At 41.6% G+C, this 19162-nt stretch overlaps 1 pseudogene; it reads left to right on the top strand.

The window, feature by feature from the left end:
• Positions 1–442: 442 nt before the first annotated feature.
• Positions 443–19162, top strand: part of LOC116677281 (junctophilin-1-like) — a 30049-nt pseudogene continuing 11329 nt past the window's right edge.

Below are 19162 nucleotides of genomic sequence, written 5' to 3'. Positions count from 1 at the left end.
GGTGGTTTAATCCCTGGCCCTGCAGTCCCATGTCGAAGTGTCCTTGGGCAAGACACTGAACCCCGAGTTGCCCCCGATGCTGTGCCATCGGGTGTGAATGTGTGAGTGTTTGTCTGATGAGCAGGTGGCACCTTGTACAGCAGCCTCGGCCACAGTGTGTGAATGGTGAATGGTTCCTGTACTATGTAAAAGAGTTTGAGTAGTTGTTAAGACTAGGAAAGTGCTATATAAATACAGCACATTTAAGGTAGAGTCTTGTGTGAGGTATCGTTTAACTCAGCATTGACGTGCGAGGGCCCGTCCAACGCTGCTTGCAGCTTTAATCTATTAGTGATTCTGTTATCCGTCTCTCTTTCTGTCAGATTGTTGTATTCCTGTATTTAACTTACAGTATAACAGTCTGATGTCTCCCTCCTCCCTTCTCTCTCCCTTTCTGCTGTAGGTACCTACCAGGGTCAGTGGACTGGTGGAATGCGCCATGGCTACGGCGTGCGTCAAATGTTCCGTACGGTATGGCCTCTGTCATCCGCTCACCCCTACGCACCTCGCTGTCTTCCCTCCGCAGTGAGCAGAGTAATGGTACAGTACTGCTGTGACAGCCTGTCTGACAGCCCTGCTGGTACACGCGGCTTTGTACTCAACTTCCACTCAGATGGAGAAGGTCAGAGAAGAAGAAGGGTCTTTTTCGCCGTGGCTCCCTCTTCGGGAGCCTTCAGCGATTGCGCAAATCAGACTCACGCTCATCAATTTCCAGTAAGCGCAGCTCAACACAGTGACACCACCATGAGCCGCATCAGTTCAAGCGACGCAACTCCACAATAGCTTCGGAGACGGAGACCCAGGCGATGACTACCTGCCTCTAGAGGACAGTGTGGATGCCACCACCACCGAGTCATACATGGGCGAGTGGAAGAATGACAAACGCAGTGGCTTTGGTGTCTCCGAGCGCTCCAACGGCATGAAGTACGAAGGTGAGTGGTTGAACAATAAGCGCCATGGCTACGGCTGCACGATCTTTCCTGATGGTACCAAGGAAGAAGGCAAGTACAAGAACAACGCACTTGCCCGGAGCATCAGGAAACAGCTGATCCTGCTGAAGAACACCAAGACCAACAGAAGGTGGATCGAGCCATAGAGGGAGCAGTGAGGGCAGCAGCTATCGCCAGAACCAAAGTAGAGATTGCCATTTCCAGGTAAAATGTCCCGTGGCCAATTTTTGCCTTTATAGTGAAACACTGTTTCTCATATATTTATTTATTTGTGGTGGCTCGCCACATTATCAACATTGACTGCAACATATTGATTTATTTTATTTTAGAGATGTGCACATCACAATGATACGCTCCGCCCCTCCTTGTCCCTATACATAAATTCTGACCTGTCTGTAAATAGCCCAGCTGCCGCCTCCTCTTCATCCAAATGCTTGACTGCATTCAACCTCTGTCTTATCGTATATATTTCAATTCAATTCAATTTATAGTATCATTTATAACAAGAGTTCTTAAGACACTGTTACAGATCTCAGTGCTGCATTTGACAATACTGACCATACCATCCTGTTACAGAGACTGGAACATTTAGTTGCCATTAAAGGAATTACACTAAGTGGTTTAAGTCCTGGTTAAGTTAATGATAAATCCTATACGTACGCTAAAGTTAGCCATGTCGTTCCTCAAGGCTCAGTGCTTGGACCAATTCTATTCTCCTTATACATGCTTTCTCTAGGCAATATTATTAGGAAACACTCAATTAACTTTCATTGTTAGGCGAATGACACCCAAGTATAGTCAGTTAGCTAAAAAGCATGCATTAAAGATAAAAATCATGGTTATTGTACTGGGCCCTAAACACCTCTGAACTTCATTATCTAAACATATAGATACTCTGGATGGTATTTCCCTGGTCCCAGCACTACTGTCAGAAATCTAGGAGTTACTTTTGATCAAGATATATCCTTTACGCCCCATATAGACAAACCTCAAGAACAGTGTTTTTTTCATCTTCGTAACATTGCCAAAATTAGGAAAATCCTGTCTCAAAATGCTGAAAAACTAGTTGATGCATTTGTTACTTCCAGGCTGGACTACTGTAATTCCTTACTATCAGGTTGCTCAAAGAAGTCCCTTAAGACTCTCCATCTTATCCAGAATGCTGCAGCGCGTGTTCTGACAAGAACTAAGAAAAGAGATAATATTTCTCCTGGATTAGGTCTCTGGGACATGGATGCACACAAATGGAAAGATAGAGGAGAGCGGAGATCAGTATGTCAAAGGAAAGTCCCATAGGCAGTCTAAAACTATAGTATAATTAAACAAAAGAGACAAGGTAAAGAAAGGAGCCTGGTCAGGAAGAACGCTCCACCCCCCTCTACTGCCCTGCCTCCCTTTATTATATATATATATATATATATATATATATATATATATCTATATATATATATATATATATATCATTCAAACAGTCAATAGCTGTCAGCCCTGCCAATGGCTGTGAAAAAGGTCATTTGGCATGCTATTATATATTTCCAATAAACGCTCTAGCACAATTACTAGTGTGCCATTGGTTGAGCTACCACACGCCTACCTAAGGTTGCTTACCCCTGGATTAGAGTAGTAGAGTATGCAACTTGACTATTTGGCAGATGGAGCGCATTCATTATTGGAGTATTGTCTTTGATACACCCATGCCAATAAAGCATTCTTAATTAACCCATCATTCTGACCCCAAATGAAATCTTTTGCCATCAAAATATGTTTTTTATACATCAAATGCTCTGAAAATAATGTTAGTTGTTTACAACTATGCTCTTAATGATAAAAATAAATTAGAAGTATATTGATTGAATTATGGTTGTTTTACTGAATAACTTCTGTTTTCAACCAAAACCCCAAACCACAACACTAAAGCTGAGATAGAAGAAGTATCAGATGTGCAGCAGTGTATCTATTAGGATGAAGATGAAGAATCAAACGATGAGGTAGAAACTAAAGCTGAAATAGTGGAAGTGTCAGAAGGGGAGGACTGCATCTATTATGATGAAGAATAGACTGATGAGAGAAAATCAGTGAGGAAGAGGACCCAGCTGAGATAGAAGAATATTTCCAGTCAAATGATGAAACATTGGCGGCTGGATAGCTCAGTTGGTAGAGCAGGTTGAACTGAAGTAAGACAAAAGGTGTAACACAGAATTGATTGACATTTACACTGTATACTTTAAATAACAGTCAAACCAGGTGGAGTCATTTTGACCCCAGAGGACAAAAGGCATTTGGGAGGACATTACATGGGTTAACTTTAGTGGAGAGGAGAAAGATTGAGAAAAGAGAGAGAGGGGGGAGGATGGAAACAGAGTAAATAGAGAGACAGTGTTCAAGAGAGTAGGTGTGCGGGCTTAAGGAGAGGAAGAGAAGCAAGTAGGCACATTCTTGGCTAGATAGCCTGTGTGTGTGTGTGTGTTGTGTGTGTGTGGGTGTGTGTGTCGGTATGTGTGTCAATGTCAGTGTGTCTAAATAAGGCCAAGGAGGATGATGCTTATCAACAGCTGAAAAGGCCCCCCCCCAAAACACACACTCCACCCCAGCTACACACACTCACACACACTCTCACACACACACACAAATATGCTTTCTCTGGTATTCTCCTTGGTCAGTGTGAAAGAACGGGCTAAACTCTGTTGATGACATGACTGACCTTTAAGGCCCCGACACACCAAGCCGACTGTTGGCTGTCAGTTGTAGTTGGGCTGACGGCAACCAACTGTCAACCTAGTTAGGGCTGTGTGTCCAGCGTCGGTCGAACAGCCAATTCATATGATTTACTGTTCAACTCAAAACGAGAGTGAGACAAACAAACACAAACAAACAACTATGAGAGGCACACACAAGGCTCCTTTCATTTTTTATCTCATCTGATCAATCTAATACACATAAGAACCTTAAAAACTGGTCAAAATGGTGTTTGAATGTTTCTTCTAAAGAACACAAAGCACAGCAGGACGTAGTAGGGCACCGCAGATCGTAGCAGGATGTAACAGGGCATAGCAGGACGTGTAGCAGGACCACAGCGACAGCTGCAACCATGATTTTGGAGCCTCCCTGATCCAAGGAAACATGTTGGGGGATAAAGACCATAAGGACTCCAGGAATGACTCCCCAGAGCTAGGTTAGTAACAAGCATTTCTGGGACATGGATGCACACAAATGGAAAGATAAAGGAGAGAGGAACTCAGTGTGTCAAAGGAAGTCCCCTGGCTAAAACTATAACAGTATAATTAAGAGAGACAGGGTAAAGAGAGGAGACTGGTCAGGCTGTACTGCCCTGCCTCTCTCTAGTTTTATTATATTATTGATTATATGGTATTTTAAGTTTACTCTTAAATGTGGTGACGGTATCCTCTCAAACCCAGACCGGAAGCTGATTCCACACTAGAGGAGCCTGATAGCTGAGGGCTCTGGCTCCCAGACTCTAGGAACCACAAGTAACTCGGAATTCTGGGAGTGTAGGGACAACACGGCACTAAGAGCTCTTCAAGATCAGAGGGTGCTTGACCATTTAGAGTTTGTAGGTCAGGTCAGGGAAGATTTTAAATTCAATCCTGGATTTTACAGGAAGCCAATGTAGGTGAAATTTGATCTCTTTTCTTATTATTGACAGACACATGTTGCAGCATTATGGATGAGCTGGCAAGTCTTAAGGAACTTATTTGAACAACCTGATAAAGAATTACAGTAGTCCAGACTGGAAGTAACAAATGCATGGCCTAGTTTTCAGCATCGTTCTGAGACAGGATGCTCCAAATTTTGGCAATGTTACGAAGATGAAAAATGCTGTTCTTGAGGTTTGTTTTAGATGGGCGTTAAAGGATATATCCTGATCAAAAATAACTCCTAGACAGTGTTGTAGTGCTGGAGGCCAGGGCAATACCATCCAGAGTAGCTACAGGGGTACGGAAAGTATCAGACCCTTTAAATTTTTCACTCTTTGTTTCATTGCAGCATTTTTCCAAAAATCAAAAAGTTCATTTTATTTCTCAGTAATGTACACTCAGCACCCCATCTTGGACAGAAAAAACAGAAATGTAGAATTTTTGCAAAATTTAAAAAAGAAAAACTGAAATATCACATGGTCATAAGTATTCAGACCCTTTGCCGTGACCCTCATATGTAACTCAGGTGCTGTCTATTTCTTCTGATCATCCTTGAGATGGTTCTACACCTTCATTGGAGTCCAGCTGTGTTTGATTATATGATTGGACTTGATTAGGAAAGCCACACACCTGTCTATATAAGACCTACAGCTCACAGTGCATGTCAGAGCAATGACAATCAGAGGTCAAAGGAACTGCCTGAAGAGCTCAGAGACAGAATTGTGGCAAGCACAGATCTGGTCAAGGTTACAAAAAAATTCTGCTGCACTTAAGGTTCTAAGAGCACAGTGGCCTCCATAATCCTCAATGGAAGACGTTTGGGACGACCAGACCCTCCTAGAGCTGGCCGTCCGGCCAAACTGAGCATCGGGGGAGAAGAGCCTTGGTGAGAAGGCAAAGAAGAACCCAATGGTCACTGTGGCTGAGCTCCAGAGATGCAGTCGGGAGATGGGAGGAAAGTTGTAGTAAGTCAACCATCACTGCAGCAATCCACCAGTCGGGGCTTTATGGCAGAGTGGCCCGACGGAACTCTCCTCAGTGCAAGACACATGAAAGCCCGCATGGAGTTTGCTAAAAAACACCTGAAGGACTCCAAGATGGTGATAAATAAAATCCTCTGGTTGATGAGACCAAGATAGAACTTTTGGCCTTAATTCTAAGCGGTATGTGTGGAGAAAACCAGGCACTGCTCATCACTGTCCAATACAGTCTCAACAGTGAAGCATGGTGTGGCAGCATCATGCTGTGGGGGTGTTTTTCAGCTGCAGGGACAGGACGACTGGTTGCAATCGAGGGAAAGATGAATGCGGCCAAGTACAGGGATATCCTGGACGAAAACCTTTTCAGAGTGCTCGGACCTCAGACTGGGCCGAAGGTTTACCTTCCAACAAGACAATGACCCTAAGCACACCGCTAAAATAAGAAGGAGTGGCTTCACAACAACTCCGGGCTGTTCTTGAATGGCACCAGCCAGAGCCTGACTTAAACCCAATTGAGCATCTCTGGAGAGACCTGAAAATGACTGTCCACCAACGTTACCATCCAACTGACAGAACTGGAGAGGATCTGCAAGGAGGAATGGCAGAGGATAAATCCAGATGTGAAAAACTTGTTGCATCTTTCCCAAAACGACTCATGGCTGTATTAGATCAAAAGGGTGCTTCTACTAAATACTGAACAAAGGGTCTGAATACTTATGACCATGTGATATTTCAGTTTTTTGTTTTTTAATAATATGCAAAAATTTAAATTCTGTTTTTTTCTGTCAAGATGGGTCTGAGGGTACATTACTGAGAAATAAATGAACTTTTTGATTTTTGGAAAAAGGCTGCAATGAAACAAAGAGTGAAAAATTAAGGGGTCTGAATACTTTCCGTACCCACTGTATATATCCCTAGATAATGAAGTTTGTAGGTGTTTAGGGCCAGCACATAACTGCATTTTTTTCTGAGTTGAACATCAAAAAATTATGTAGGTCATACATGATTTTATATCATTATCAGGCTTGCTTGAAGTTTAGGTAACTGACTGGTTTGTCTGGCTTGATTGATAGAGATAATTGGGTGTCATCCGCATAACAGTTAATCAGTGTTTCCAATAATACTGCCTAAGGAAGCATATATAAGGAGAATAAAAGTGGTCCAAGCACTGAGCCTTGTGGAACGCCATGGCTTGACTTTAGCGTACTTGGAGGTTTATTGTTAGCATTAACAAAATTGAGATTGATCGGTAAATATGACTCAAACCAACTTCTTAGTGCCAACTAAATGTTCCAGTCTCTGTAAAGGGATGGTATGGTCAATGGTGTTGAATGCAGATTAGTAAAACAAGTACAGAGCAATTCCTTTGTCTGCAGCAGTTAAAAGGGCAATTTTCACCAGTGCAGTTGTTGTGAAGAATAATTCTTTCTAAATCCTGACTGAAAGTCCTCAAGTAAACTATTACTATGTAGAAAATCACATAACTGACTAGCGACTACCTTCTCAAGGATCTTAGAGAGAAAGGGAAGGTTAGATAAAGGTCTATAGTTGCTAAGACCTCCAGGTCGTTAGAGGTTTTCACGAGAGTTTTTATCACTGAACTTTAAATGATTATGGTCATAACCTGTTAATAGAGACATATTGATCATATCTAGTAATTGAGTGTTGATCATGGGTAATGCTTCTTTAAGCAGCCTCGTTGGAATGGGGTCTAGAGACAGGTAGATGGCTTAGCTGAAGAGACATTTGACATAATTGTTGAAGGTCTATAGGACAGAAGCAGTAAGTATATGTCAGGTCTTGTTGTTCTTTCTAGTGCTCGGTGGTTTAAAGGTGAACCATTACTTGATTAATTTTATCTATAATTGTTATAATTTTATCATAAAGAAGCTCATAAAGTCGTCACTACTCGAGCTATAGGAATAGATGGCTCAATGGAGCTGTGACTGTGTCAGCCTGGCTACAGTGCTGAAAGGAAATCTTGGTTATTTTCTTTATTAGTGATGAGTAATAGTCTGATCTTGCATTTCTAAGAGCTGTCCTATACAATTTTTAGACTTTGTCAGACTTTGACACTGTCAGACTAGCGTAAATTACAGCGAGAATGGCAGGGTGCCATAAGTGAGTGACATCATTTCTCATGTGGTCATTCAAGGATGCAAGGTAACGGAGAGAGAAAAAAAGAGATTGCAAAGATGATGTTAAACGTGAAAGATGAAACAAGGTTGAGCTTCTCAAGACACAATAGCTTTATCTGTTGTCAATACCACCGGTAAAGTGAATGGCGTTACCCCTGAAAAACATTGGCACAGTGTTTCCAATGAGCACAGTGTTGCCATTTCATTAAGGTGTTTTATGTCATTTAAGGCCACTCTGCTTTTCTTTGCTTTCTCTGCTCTCTCTAAAACCAATATAAACTGCTCTGTTTAGGCTCCAAAAATGTGCATGTAGGTCGAAATTCAACCATGGGGTTTTTTTGGCAGAAGGAAACTCCGCTAGCTGATAGGCTAATGTGGAATGGTAAACACTGCAGCTAAGGTGTCCACCTCAGCTCAATGGACTTTCCATCCTCATACAGTGACGAGCAACTTAAGTTTTTTTTTTTTCTCTCCATAAACTCTTGAATGTAGAAGACAGCCGATGAGGATAACTACAATGATTATTGCTTTCATTACATTTCATATGAAACAATATCTGTTCTTCTGTAACTTCTGCGAGCAAAAAGCAAGAAAATAAATCAGAAGTATGTGTAGTGAACGTCACCGCTGGTATTGCGGTGATGCGGTTACAGTCACAGCCATAGTGTAGGCATATTTATTCCAACAATAACATGTCTTTTAAAAGATCTCTACACACCTAAACATTACAAAATTACTAAATTACTAAACTAAAACCTATACCGTAACATTTAAAATAAAGACAGTTACACACACAGGTGACACACTTTAGGGAAGGAAGGGTAATCACACAGGCGGGAAGGCAGATAAAGTTTTTGGGGTGGCAGTAGCTCAGTCCGCAGGCAGTTGGGTTGGGAACCGGAGGGTTGCTGGTTCAAGTCCAAAGTGGAGTGTGGGTTGGAAGCTGGAGAGCTGCTACTTCACCTTCTGAGCACTGTCAGGTGCCCTTGAGCAAGGCACCGTACCCCCCAACCGCTCAGGGCGCTGGTCTTGCTGGCAGCCTTCTTAGTCTGACATCTCTCCACTTGTGCATGATTAGGTCCTGACAACTAACAAACAGAGTGGAAATTGTAATTTCCCCCATCGGGGATCAATAAACACAAAAAACAAAACGAAAATCTGAGCAAGGGGGATTATGTAGATCCAATCCAATCCAGCTTGGGTCAACTGGATTGGAGCGGGTTTTGCTACTGATGACAAATTGCTTCCTGCATGCGAGACCTCATAATTGGACATATCACTTTAGCGGCAACTGCTTTTTCCAGGATTTTACTTCGGAATGGAAGGTTGGAGATTGGTTGATAGATGTTTGTATCTTCCGGATTCAAACCTGGCTTCTTGAAGATAGGGGTAACTGAGGCAGTTTTAAAGTAGGTGGGTACTACGCCAGAGGAGCAGTTGACAGGACAGGCAGACATGCTTTGACCAGTGCTGTAGGTATGGATCCAGGGAGCAGGGGGAAGCCTTTGCTTTTGTGACCAGTTTGGTCAATAGATGTTGTCCACAAGCGTGAAGGAGGAGAGGCAACACTGAGGCAGATGAGCAGGGGTGGAAGTCCTGTGGTGAAGTACTGGATATAGAAGTGAATGGGGAGTACTGATAATAAATCCTTGATAAGATCCACTTTGGCCTGGAAGAAATCCAGGAATCAGGTTCAACCTTGGTGAGTGTTAGCATAGGGTGATTTTGCTGGTTGCCGGTAATGGTGGTGTAATATTTGTCTTGGCTTTGGAATGAGTTTCTTTCTAGGAGCTCACATGTTCTTTGTAGGCCTCCAAGTGGACAGGGAGGTCAGTTCTTTTATAGAGTCTCTTCAGTCAGCAACAGAGGCTTTCATGGAGCAAAGTTCAGCAGTGTACCAACTGAACACATTTGTTAGGGTTGGGGTACTCACTGATTTGATGTTTTGAAATGTAATTGTACGTTTAGTATGTTAGCTAGGGAGATAGGTGGGGATAGTAAAGCGGCATGATGATCAGATACATTGCCAGCGGGGCAAACTCCAATGTGTGAACTTTGATGTGGGTGTGACCTTGGACATGCTGTGTGAAGTTGAGGCAGTCCAGTAGATACAGAAGTTTGGTGGCTAGTGTGCAGCTGGTGGAGTCCACATGGATATTAAAGTCACAAGGAGAGTGAAAGGAGACCTGAGATAGAGGTGTGTAGTGTTGTGAATTGAGGTTTTACAGATTCATTTTATGCTTTTTATCAAAAGATGTTTTATCAATATTAATAAAGTTATGAATACATATATTAATAATTTTCCCAAATTGACAACATCAAAAGGGGCACCACCCTGACTCAATACTCAAGACTCAATAGTTGCCCTTAAGTACAAATATCAATTAATTTGATTAATTTAATCTTCTACCTTTAAAAGGGGACACTGAAAGGGTGAAAGATCAAATACTGACAGTATAATCCAGCGGTTCCCACGCAATACACAAATAATCAGAACAACAACAACTGGTATGTATCTATTTCTAGCTACAAACAACAATCCAGCTTGTGTGTGTGTATTTGTGTATGTGTATAGATAGGTAGGAAGGATAGGAGGAGTAAAAAATGGGATGGCAGCAGCGGCCACACGGTCGGGCTACCAGTGTGAGGTTCAAGATCGCGGTTAGAGGGCACCACCGCCTGCTTTGGGTTATTGTAGTTGCAAATATCCAAAAGGGCTACTCTTAGTGGTGAAATAGCGGGGAATCCTGCAAGACTTCAACATGTTTTACAGACAAGAGGGGACACCGGAATGATATTTGGCACCAAAATGCCGGTTAAAATACTGTAATTACAGTAAAGTAATTAACTTTTCCATGGCAGGAAAAGTAACAGCTACAGTTTAACACAGTTTCAACACAACTTCAACTATATCAGTGATATTCTTCATAGCAATAAATTTGGAGCATGGCGGCTCTGATTACATTAATGGTAACAAAGACAATAGCAAATGCAACAATAGCAAATTACTCATTAATAAACACAAATCCTGTCCTAACTCTGTCCAGACTCTCTGATAAAGCCCCTTACTTGTTTGATGTGTGGTCCGTTAGCTTGTTTGGGGAGTCTCCACAATGAACAGAACGGGTTAAAGACACGGGCATGTGCTTTAACAAAACAGAAAAGCTCCGTCCGGCAGATGGATGGAGATCTCTTTAAAGTCGACTTGTAGGGAAACACAACGTCCTCCTTTCCTTGGAAAACAGGATGATTTTCCCTCTGCAGATTTGGTGAGAGATAGCAATCTCCTTCACTTTTAGTATCACAAAGCTCAACTCTGCTGTTGATTTCTTGGCAGCAGCTGTCCCAGCCTCTCCTTTTAATAACGAATCACCGGTGGAAAGAGCGGCAGGAACTTTATTCTTCGTGCCCCTGGTGGCCACAGATAGTGAGGGACCCTCAGCCAGTAGGACGTTTAGGAATCCCATCCATTATATCCCTTCTGCCTTGTAGGGAAAAGGTTTTCTCCATTTTGTACAACTTTTCACGTCAAGTGTGTGACTTTTGGAGGCTTCTGTTTTGACTGAGGGCCTGTTCCTTTGTATGAAAAAGCCATGAAGTGACCTCTTGTGCTCAATTCGTCTTAGGGTCACAGGCTCTCTGTACAAGATCAGTTTAAGCACACTGTCTTGTGAGTGTAGCTCTGATAGCTCAGACATGAAGGTGGTGGAGGCTTTGGGGGACGCATTATAAGGACAATCTGAAGTGGAGCCGACCCAATTAGACTGAACGCAAGGCATTCCAGAGAGGTGACATTGGGTACTGAAAGCTTTTTGACAAGGAAGTCCTTTCGGTGTATTACAGCCAGCCCACCACCACGGCCCTTGGAGCGGGGATTCTTTTTCCAGGTTTCAGTTGAATGAAGCAGTATTGTTTGTGTGATGCTTAGCAAGAGGGGGTGGGAAGAATTATCTGTAACACATACTAAAGGTCTCAGGTTACCAGACTGCATGTGTGGTTTGTTGTGTTGACGACGACACTGTGGGGCAGAGCATCGGTCAGACAGTATGGTAGGGATGACAAGATCGGAGTAAACAAACTTGCATCTCGTAGCTCTGTGCACATAAAGAGGACGACGTAGAAGTCTGAGGGATTTTATGTCGACAATGAAAGATGGGGGCGACAAAGCAGATGACGTTGAGAAGTTGCAGTGAGAAATATCTTTCACCAATTTCAGCAGTGCAGAGAGGTAGTGGCCAACACTAACATTGTCTGTAAGTGTTAGCCATTTGTTTGAGCCGGGAACAGTGCTAAAAGAGCTCTACAGCGAACAGATTTGCTTGGTGGGCCATCATTCAGTGGAAGCTAACAGAAGCTAGCTGACGTAAGCAAACAGATGACCGGTTGTCTCAAAGTTAACAAGTTATCGGCCGAGATAGGGAGTAGGGAGTTCCTTGAAAGAGTCTGCAGAAGAGTGGCAGCCGAAGGTCCATTCGGGAATTTGGAATTTGCTAGATCACTAGCTAGCAGCCAGCCACTCTTCTGAGAGAATCCATTTCGGCCACTTGTACCCAGGATCTAATTCTTTCTGTCATGACCCAGCCTTCATGACCATGGGTGAAGGTAGGAACAAAAATTGACCAGAAGATTAAAAGCTTTGCCCTCCTGCTCAGCACTCTGTTCCAATGGAGAGAATGGTTTGGTAAAGCAAATGCAATACTGCCCCCCTACTCAAATGCTCTGGCCAATCTCCCGCTCCATTGTCCCCTTGCTCGCGATCAAGACCCAAGATACTTGAACTCCTTCACTTGGGGTAAAGACTCATTCCCCACCTGGAGTAGGCACTCCATCTGTTTCCTGCTGAGAACAGTGGCTTTAGATTTAATGGGGTTGATCTTCATCCCAGCCGGCTGCAAACCAGCGAGTGCTAAAAGTCACAGACCGATGATGCCATCAGGACCAAATCATCTGCAAAAAGCAGCAATAAGATCCCCAGCTCACCTAACCGCAAATGGGTTAAAGCTCTTACATGAATTGACAAAAAACAGAAATCAACCCAAATCTAGTAACTTAGTTGTTACTTAATGATTACATTTGCATTAAATGCTTTACACAGTACATTGCATGTATTCCTACATATAAATGTGGAAGAAATGTGATTCTAAATTAAGTTTCCAGGAGTGAAAGTTTTAAAGCAGTGTTTTGCTACCAATTGGGCTGGGTAGCAAAACCTTTTTCGTAGTTTAGTACATTTCTCTATCTCAAATTTCCATGGTAATGACAGTATGTCTCAGGCCCCTGCACGACTCTACGCTTCACAGTCTCACCATTTCTGAGAGTGGATAAAATTACACCATGGGACTGATTAATGTGCTCCTGCAGCGGTTGTCCACTTTAGGTGGAATTTAGCAATGTATGCCTACTCCGTCATCATTTGCCCATCTAAATGTGGCTTATTATATTCTGTGTTGAAATTTCAACGCAAACTGCTTCAGTAACTGTTTATCTAGTTTTTCTTTTGTGTCTAAGGGCGAGCAGGGATAAGGAGTTGGGCTCCAGTTTGTTTTTTCCTTTTCGTGGGCAGAACATCAGGGTGATTTCAAGTTGAGTTGAATTAGCGTAGCATCTTGGTTATGTTTTAATTCCCTACAACGATAAAGCAAAGCTGACAGAACTCTTTCTCCGGTGCTGTTGTTAAATTTAAAACGTAATTTTTTGCCACTATGGGTCTCTTAATTAAAACAATGGATGTGAAAACTAACTTTTGATGACGTTGTGAAGTGGTATTATGGGAGTTGTAGAATTCATTGTTTAACACAATTGCAGATTAAAATATATATGTTCACGGATGAGTTTATCCAGTACAGTTTTGTCCACGTTACGTTTAGTTACGTTTATTCATGTCATTCCAGTCAAATTGCTGCAGTTTCCCCCACATAATTACTGATTAGGTTGACTAGAACATTATTGACATTGCCAGCCCCCCTGCACACGTCATCAGCAACCAGAGGAACCTGTTCAGTGGAAGGCTGCTCCTTCCCAAGTGTAGGACCAGCAGACTCAAGGATTCCTTTGTCCCTCATGCCATCAGACAGTACAACTCCTCACTCGGAGAGAGGAGGAAATAGGTAAAAGGACAGTACATACACATACATACCTGGACTCACATAAATACCTGGATACTTGAACTGCTCTTAACTAATAATTTACGGTGAATGTCTTTTTATACCCAAAGGTTTTATTGTTATTATTATTATTATTATTATTATTAGTGTTATCTTTATACTGTCTTCTTTCTCTCTATACTGTATTTTGCTGAAAAATGCTGCTGGAAATTTCAATTTCCTTGCAAGAGTCATCCCAAAAGGATTAATAAAGAGAAGTCTTAAGTCTAAGTCTCTAAGTCTAAGTCTAGTTATCAAGCAAGCAAGCTAATATTAGCCACTCAGCTAAAACCACAATATCACAAATATTTCAGTTGGTGTTAGAATGTTTTCAACACCAGGTGTTAAAAGGGTTGTTGTAATTCTCTCTCAGAAGTAAGTCTCTCAGCGGTGTAACACTGCTGAGAGACTTACTTCACAGACTGGGCATCTCGGGCTGCGGCCAAGGATATGCCTACATCAAAGGGATAGCTGCTGGGTGTTGCTGCCGGACTCTCCCTACCTTTGGTTACCATTTGTCAGTCAATCTTAACTGTAAAGAAGACCACTAAATGCTCAAGGTAATACAATTTGGGTTTGAACATTGTTGGAAGTAAAGTATAACCCTGATTCCTTTGTATACATCTGCAGTGAGATTTCAGAGAGAGACAGTGAGAAATTAAAGATAGGCTAAGGTCATTATGTTAAAGGGCAACTATTATATAGCATTTTCAGGATACAACTTTTGTGTTTGTACTAGAACATGTTTACATGCTTTACTGTTAATGCTTGTGCCTCACTAGGGACATTTATCCCTCACTTTGTTTTTTTGTTGAAAATTTTGGCTGTGTCAATGATTATCCTTTTAGTAAGGATGTGAGTTTTAACTTGCATTTTGAAATTTCAATGTCAGATCCTATAAAAAGTAAAACATAAACAGAGTAATCAAAATACAGACACTCAGACCCTAAGAGGACAAAAAATGTCCCATTGAAACCCATTATAGTTTTTGATCCCATGGTCATTATAGAATAAAATCATGCATTCTAATATATCAGGCTTTCAGTCTAAATCCCTGGCTTCAAAATGGTAAATTTATAAATTTATTGTCATTATACACATGTGCAATATCTTTGCAACGAGATTAAAGCAACCTTTTCCAGTGTCAACAAGAAGGAATATAACATGGAATAAAATAAAAGTAGTGCAAAAGAAAGGGGGGAGGTGCACAGTTCCAAAGACAACTATATACATATATAAATAGTAAAAAGAGAAATATGGTTTTTATACACATTATGAAAATAATATTACAGTTATGAAATTGCAGTTATTGGTGTATCAAAAGTATTAAATATTAAATATTGCACAGTTCTGAAATTAAACGATACAATTTTAAATATTGAACTGTAATGAAATTGCACAGGATTTCAGTGTCTTTTAAAGTATTGTAATTAAGTATTGCACAGTAGGTGGGAAGAAGAAAGTCTAGGGCCGGGTGTTGTGAAATGAAGTCAGTGCATATGTGAGTTCAGAGTGGTTATGGCTTTTGGGAAGAAAACTGTTCTTGAGTATGTTAGTCCTTGCTTTGATGCACCTGTAGTGCCTTCCTGAGGGCAACAGGTCGAACAGATTAAAGCCGTACTGTGATACAGTTCATCAGCAGGGTCTCAATGGACGAGTGGTAGAATCTAACCAGTGATGACATGTATAGCCGCATGTCGTCATTTCGCCGCTGGCTATCGAGGTGGTGCCCAGATAATGATGTGGGCTTTGTGGATCACTGGCAGTCTTTCTGGGGAAGACCTGGTCTGATTCGGAGAGACGGCATTCATCCCACTTGGGCTGGAGCAGCTCTCATTTCTAGAAACATTGACAAGTTTATTAGTGGACCTAATCCTTGACAATCCATATTTCGGACCAGGAGGCAGAGTCGCAGTCTAACACACTTCTCTGCCTTTATTTCAGGAGTTACCTAGTCAACCCACATAGTGACGGTGTCTGCCCCCCAACCATTAAAATTAATAAAATTATTTAATCAAAGGTAAACAGAAGAGGAGCTGTGCATGAAAACCTCATAACCATTAAAACCACAAGTGCAATAGTGCAAAAGAATAGGAGAATTAAATGTGGACTCTTAAACATCAGATCTCTCTCTTCTAAAGGGGTACTAGTAAATGAATTAATATCAGATTGTAATATTGATTTATTTTGTCTGACTGAAACCTGGCTGGGTGATGGAGAATATGTTAGTCTAAATGAATCCACCCCCCCCAGTCATATTAATACTCACATTCCTCGAGGCACAGGCCGAGGGGGTGGAGTTGCAGCTATCTTCGATTCTAGTCTACTAATCAGCTCTAAACCTAAACTGAATTATAACTCATTTGAAAGTCTTGTTCTTAGTCTTTCACACCCAAGTTGGAAATCAATGCAACCAGTTCTATTTGTTATAGTGTACCGAGCACCTGACCCATACTCTGAATTCTTATCCGAATTTGCAGAGTTTTTGTCAAACTTAGTGCTAAAAGCGGACAAAGTTCTTATTGTAGGGGATTTTAATATTCATGTGGACGATGAGAATGATAGCCTTAGCACTGCGTTTATCTCTCTTTTAGATTCTATTGGATTCTCTCAAAGTGTTCATAAACCAACTCACCGTTTTAACCACACCCTCGATCTTGTTCTGGTATATGGTGTTGAAATTGAACATTTAATAGTGTTCCCACAGAATCCCTTTCTATCTGACCACTGTTTGATAACTTTTGAGTTTATACTGCTGAACTACACGCCATTAGGCAAAACCTGCTATGCAAGATGTCTATCTGATAGTGCTGTAGCTAAATTTAAGGATGCGATTCCGTTAGCATTTAATTCATTACCAAGTCATAAAGTAACGGAGGACTCCTATGCTATTAGTCCCTCCCAAATCGATAATTTTGTCGATACGGCAGCAGGCTCGCTGCGACCGACACTCGACTCTGTTGCTCCTCTAAAAAAGAAGATAATAAAACAAAGACGGTTAGCTCCATGGTATAATACTGAAACTCGCAAATTAAAGCAAATATCGCGGAAACTTGAGAAGATTTGGCGTTCCACCAAATTGGAAAATTCTCGTTTAATCTGGCAAGATAGTCTTAAAACGTATAGGAAGGCCCTCCGTAATGCCAGAGCAGCGTACTACTCGTCATTGATAGAGGAAAATAGGAACAACCCCAGGTTTCTTTTCAGCACTGTAGCCAGGCTAACAGAAGGTCACACCTCTACTGAGCCAAGTATTCCCATAGCTCTTAGTAGTAACGACTTTATGAGGTTCTTCAATGATAAAATTATAACTATTAGAAGCAAAATTCACCAAGACCTGCCTTTAACTGGCACTGACTTATCTCTAAACTCAGGAACCTTAGAAAAAGCTGTAAAACCAGATATATGTTTAGACTGCTTTGCTTCACTTGATCTTTATCAATTTAATTCAATTGTTTCTTTATCTAAACCATCAACCTGCCTCTTAGACCCCATCCCGACTAGGCTACTTAAAGACGTTTTACCCTTAGTCAATACTTCTTTATTAGATATAACCACCCTTTATTAACAGGCTATGTACCACAACACTTTAAGGTAGCTGTAATTAAACCTCTTCTGAAAAAGCCCAACCTTGATCCAGATGTTTTAGCCAACTATAGACCTATATCCAACCCTCCATTTCTCTCTAAGATTCTTGAGAAAGCAGTCGCCAAACAGCTGTGTGACTTTCTGCATAGCAACAGCTTATTTGAGGATTTTCAGTCAGGATTTAGAGTTAATCATAGTACAGAGACAGCACTTGTGAAAATTACTAATGACCTCCTAATTGCATCAGACGAAGGACTCATCTCTGTACTTGTGTTATTAGATCTTAGCGCTGCATTTGATACCATTGACCATCATATCTTATTACAAAGATTGGAACATTTAATTGGCATTAAAGGGACTGCTCTAAGCTGGTTTAAGTCTTATTTATCAGATCGATCTCAGTTTGTTCATGTTAACGATGAATCCTCTGTGCACGCCAAAGTTAGTCATGGAGTCCCACAAGGATCTGTGCTCGGTCCAATCCTGTTTACTTTATATATGCTTCCTTTAGGCAGTATTATCAGGAAGCACTCCATAAACTTTCATTGTTATGCAGATGATACTCAGTTATATCTGTCGATCAAGCCGGATGAAACTAATCAGTTAGCTAAACTTCAAACGTGCCTTCAAGATATTAAAACCTGGATGACCTGTAATTTTCTAATGTTAAACTCAGATAAAACGGAAGTCATTGCTCTGGGACCCAAGCACCTCCGTGACGCATTATCCAAAGATATAGTTACTCTGGATGGCATCACCCTGGCCTCCAGCACCACTGTGAAGAATCTTGGAGTCATCTTTGATCAGGACATGTCCTTTAGTTCCCACATAAAGCAAATTTCAAGGATTGCCTTTTTTCACTTACGTAATATTGCAAAAATCAGGAATATCCTATCTAAAAATGATGCAGAAAAACTAGTCCATGCATTTGTTACTACTAGGTTGGATTACTGCAATTCTTTGTTATCAGGCTGCTCGAAAAAATCCATAAAGACTCTTCAGCTGATCCAGAATGCTGCAGCACGTGTTCTGACAGGAACCAGGAAAAGAGACCACATCTCAACTGTTTTAGCTTCTCTGCATTGGCTTCATGTAAAATCCAGAATAGAATTTAAAATCCTTCTCCTGACCTACAAAGCTCTTAACGGTCAGGCACCATCTTATCTTAAAGAGCTCATAGTACCTTACAACCCTACAAGAGCGCTGCGCTCCCAGAATGCAGGATTACTGGTGTTTCCTAGAGTCTCTAAAAGTAGAACGGGAGCCAGAGCGTTCAGCTATCAGGCTCCTCTCCTGTGGAACCAGGTTCCAGTTTGGGTTTGGGAGGCAGACACCGTCTCCATATTTAAGAGTAGGCTTAAGACTTTCCTTTTTGATAAAACTTATAGTTAGGGCTGGCTCAGGAGAGTCCTGAACCATCCCTTAGTTATGCCGCTATAGGCAAAGAGATAACTGTTGTTGTGATAAAGCACTATATAAATAAAATTGAATTCTCTCTCTCTCATAGCCACCTCCGCTAGACAGTGGGATGGTCATGTCTCTCTCTCTCTCTCTCTCTCTCTCTCTCTCTCATAGCCACCTCCGCTAGACAGTGGGATGTCATGTCTCTCTCTCTCTCTCTCTCTCTCTCCTCTCTCTCTCTCTCTCTCTCATAGCCACCTCCGCTAG

This window comes from Etheostoma spectabile, unplaced genomic scaffold (genome assembly GCF_008692095.1).
Source record: "Etheostoma spectabile isolate EspeVRDwgs_2016 unplaced genomic scaffold, UIUC_Espe_1.0 scaffold00004717, whole genome shotgun sequence".
Classification (NCBI taxonomy): Eukaryota; Metazoa; Chordata; class Actinopteri; order Perciformes; family Percidae; genus Etheostoma; species Etheostoma spectabile.
Note: the sequence above shows the minus strand (reverse complement) of the source record. Positions and strands in the feature narration are given on the sequence as shown.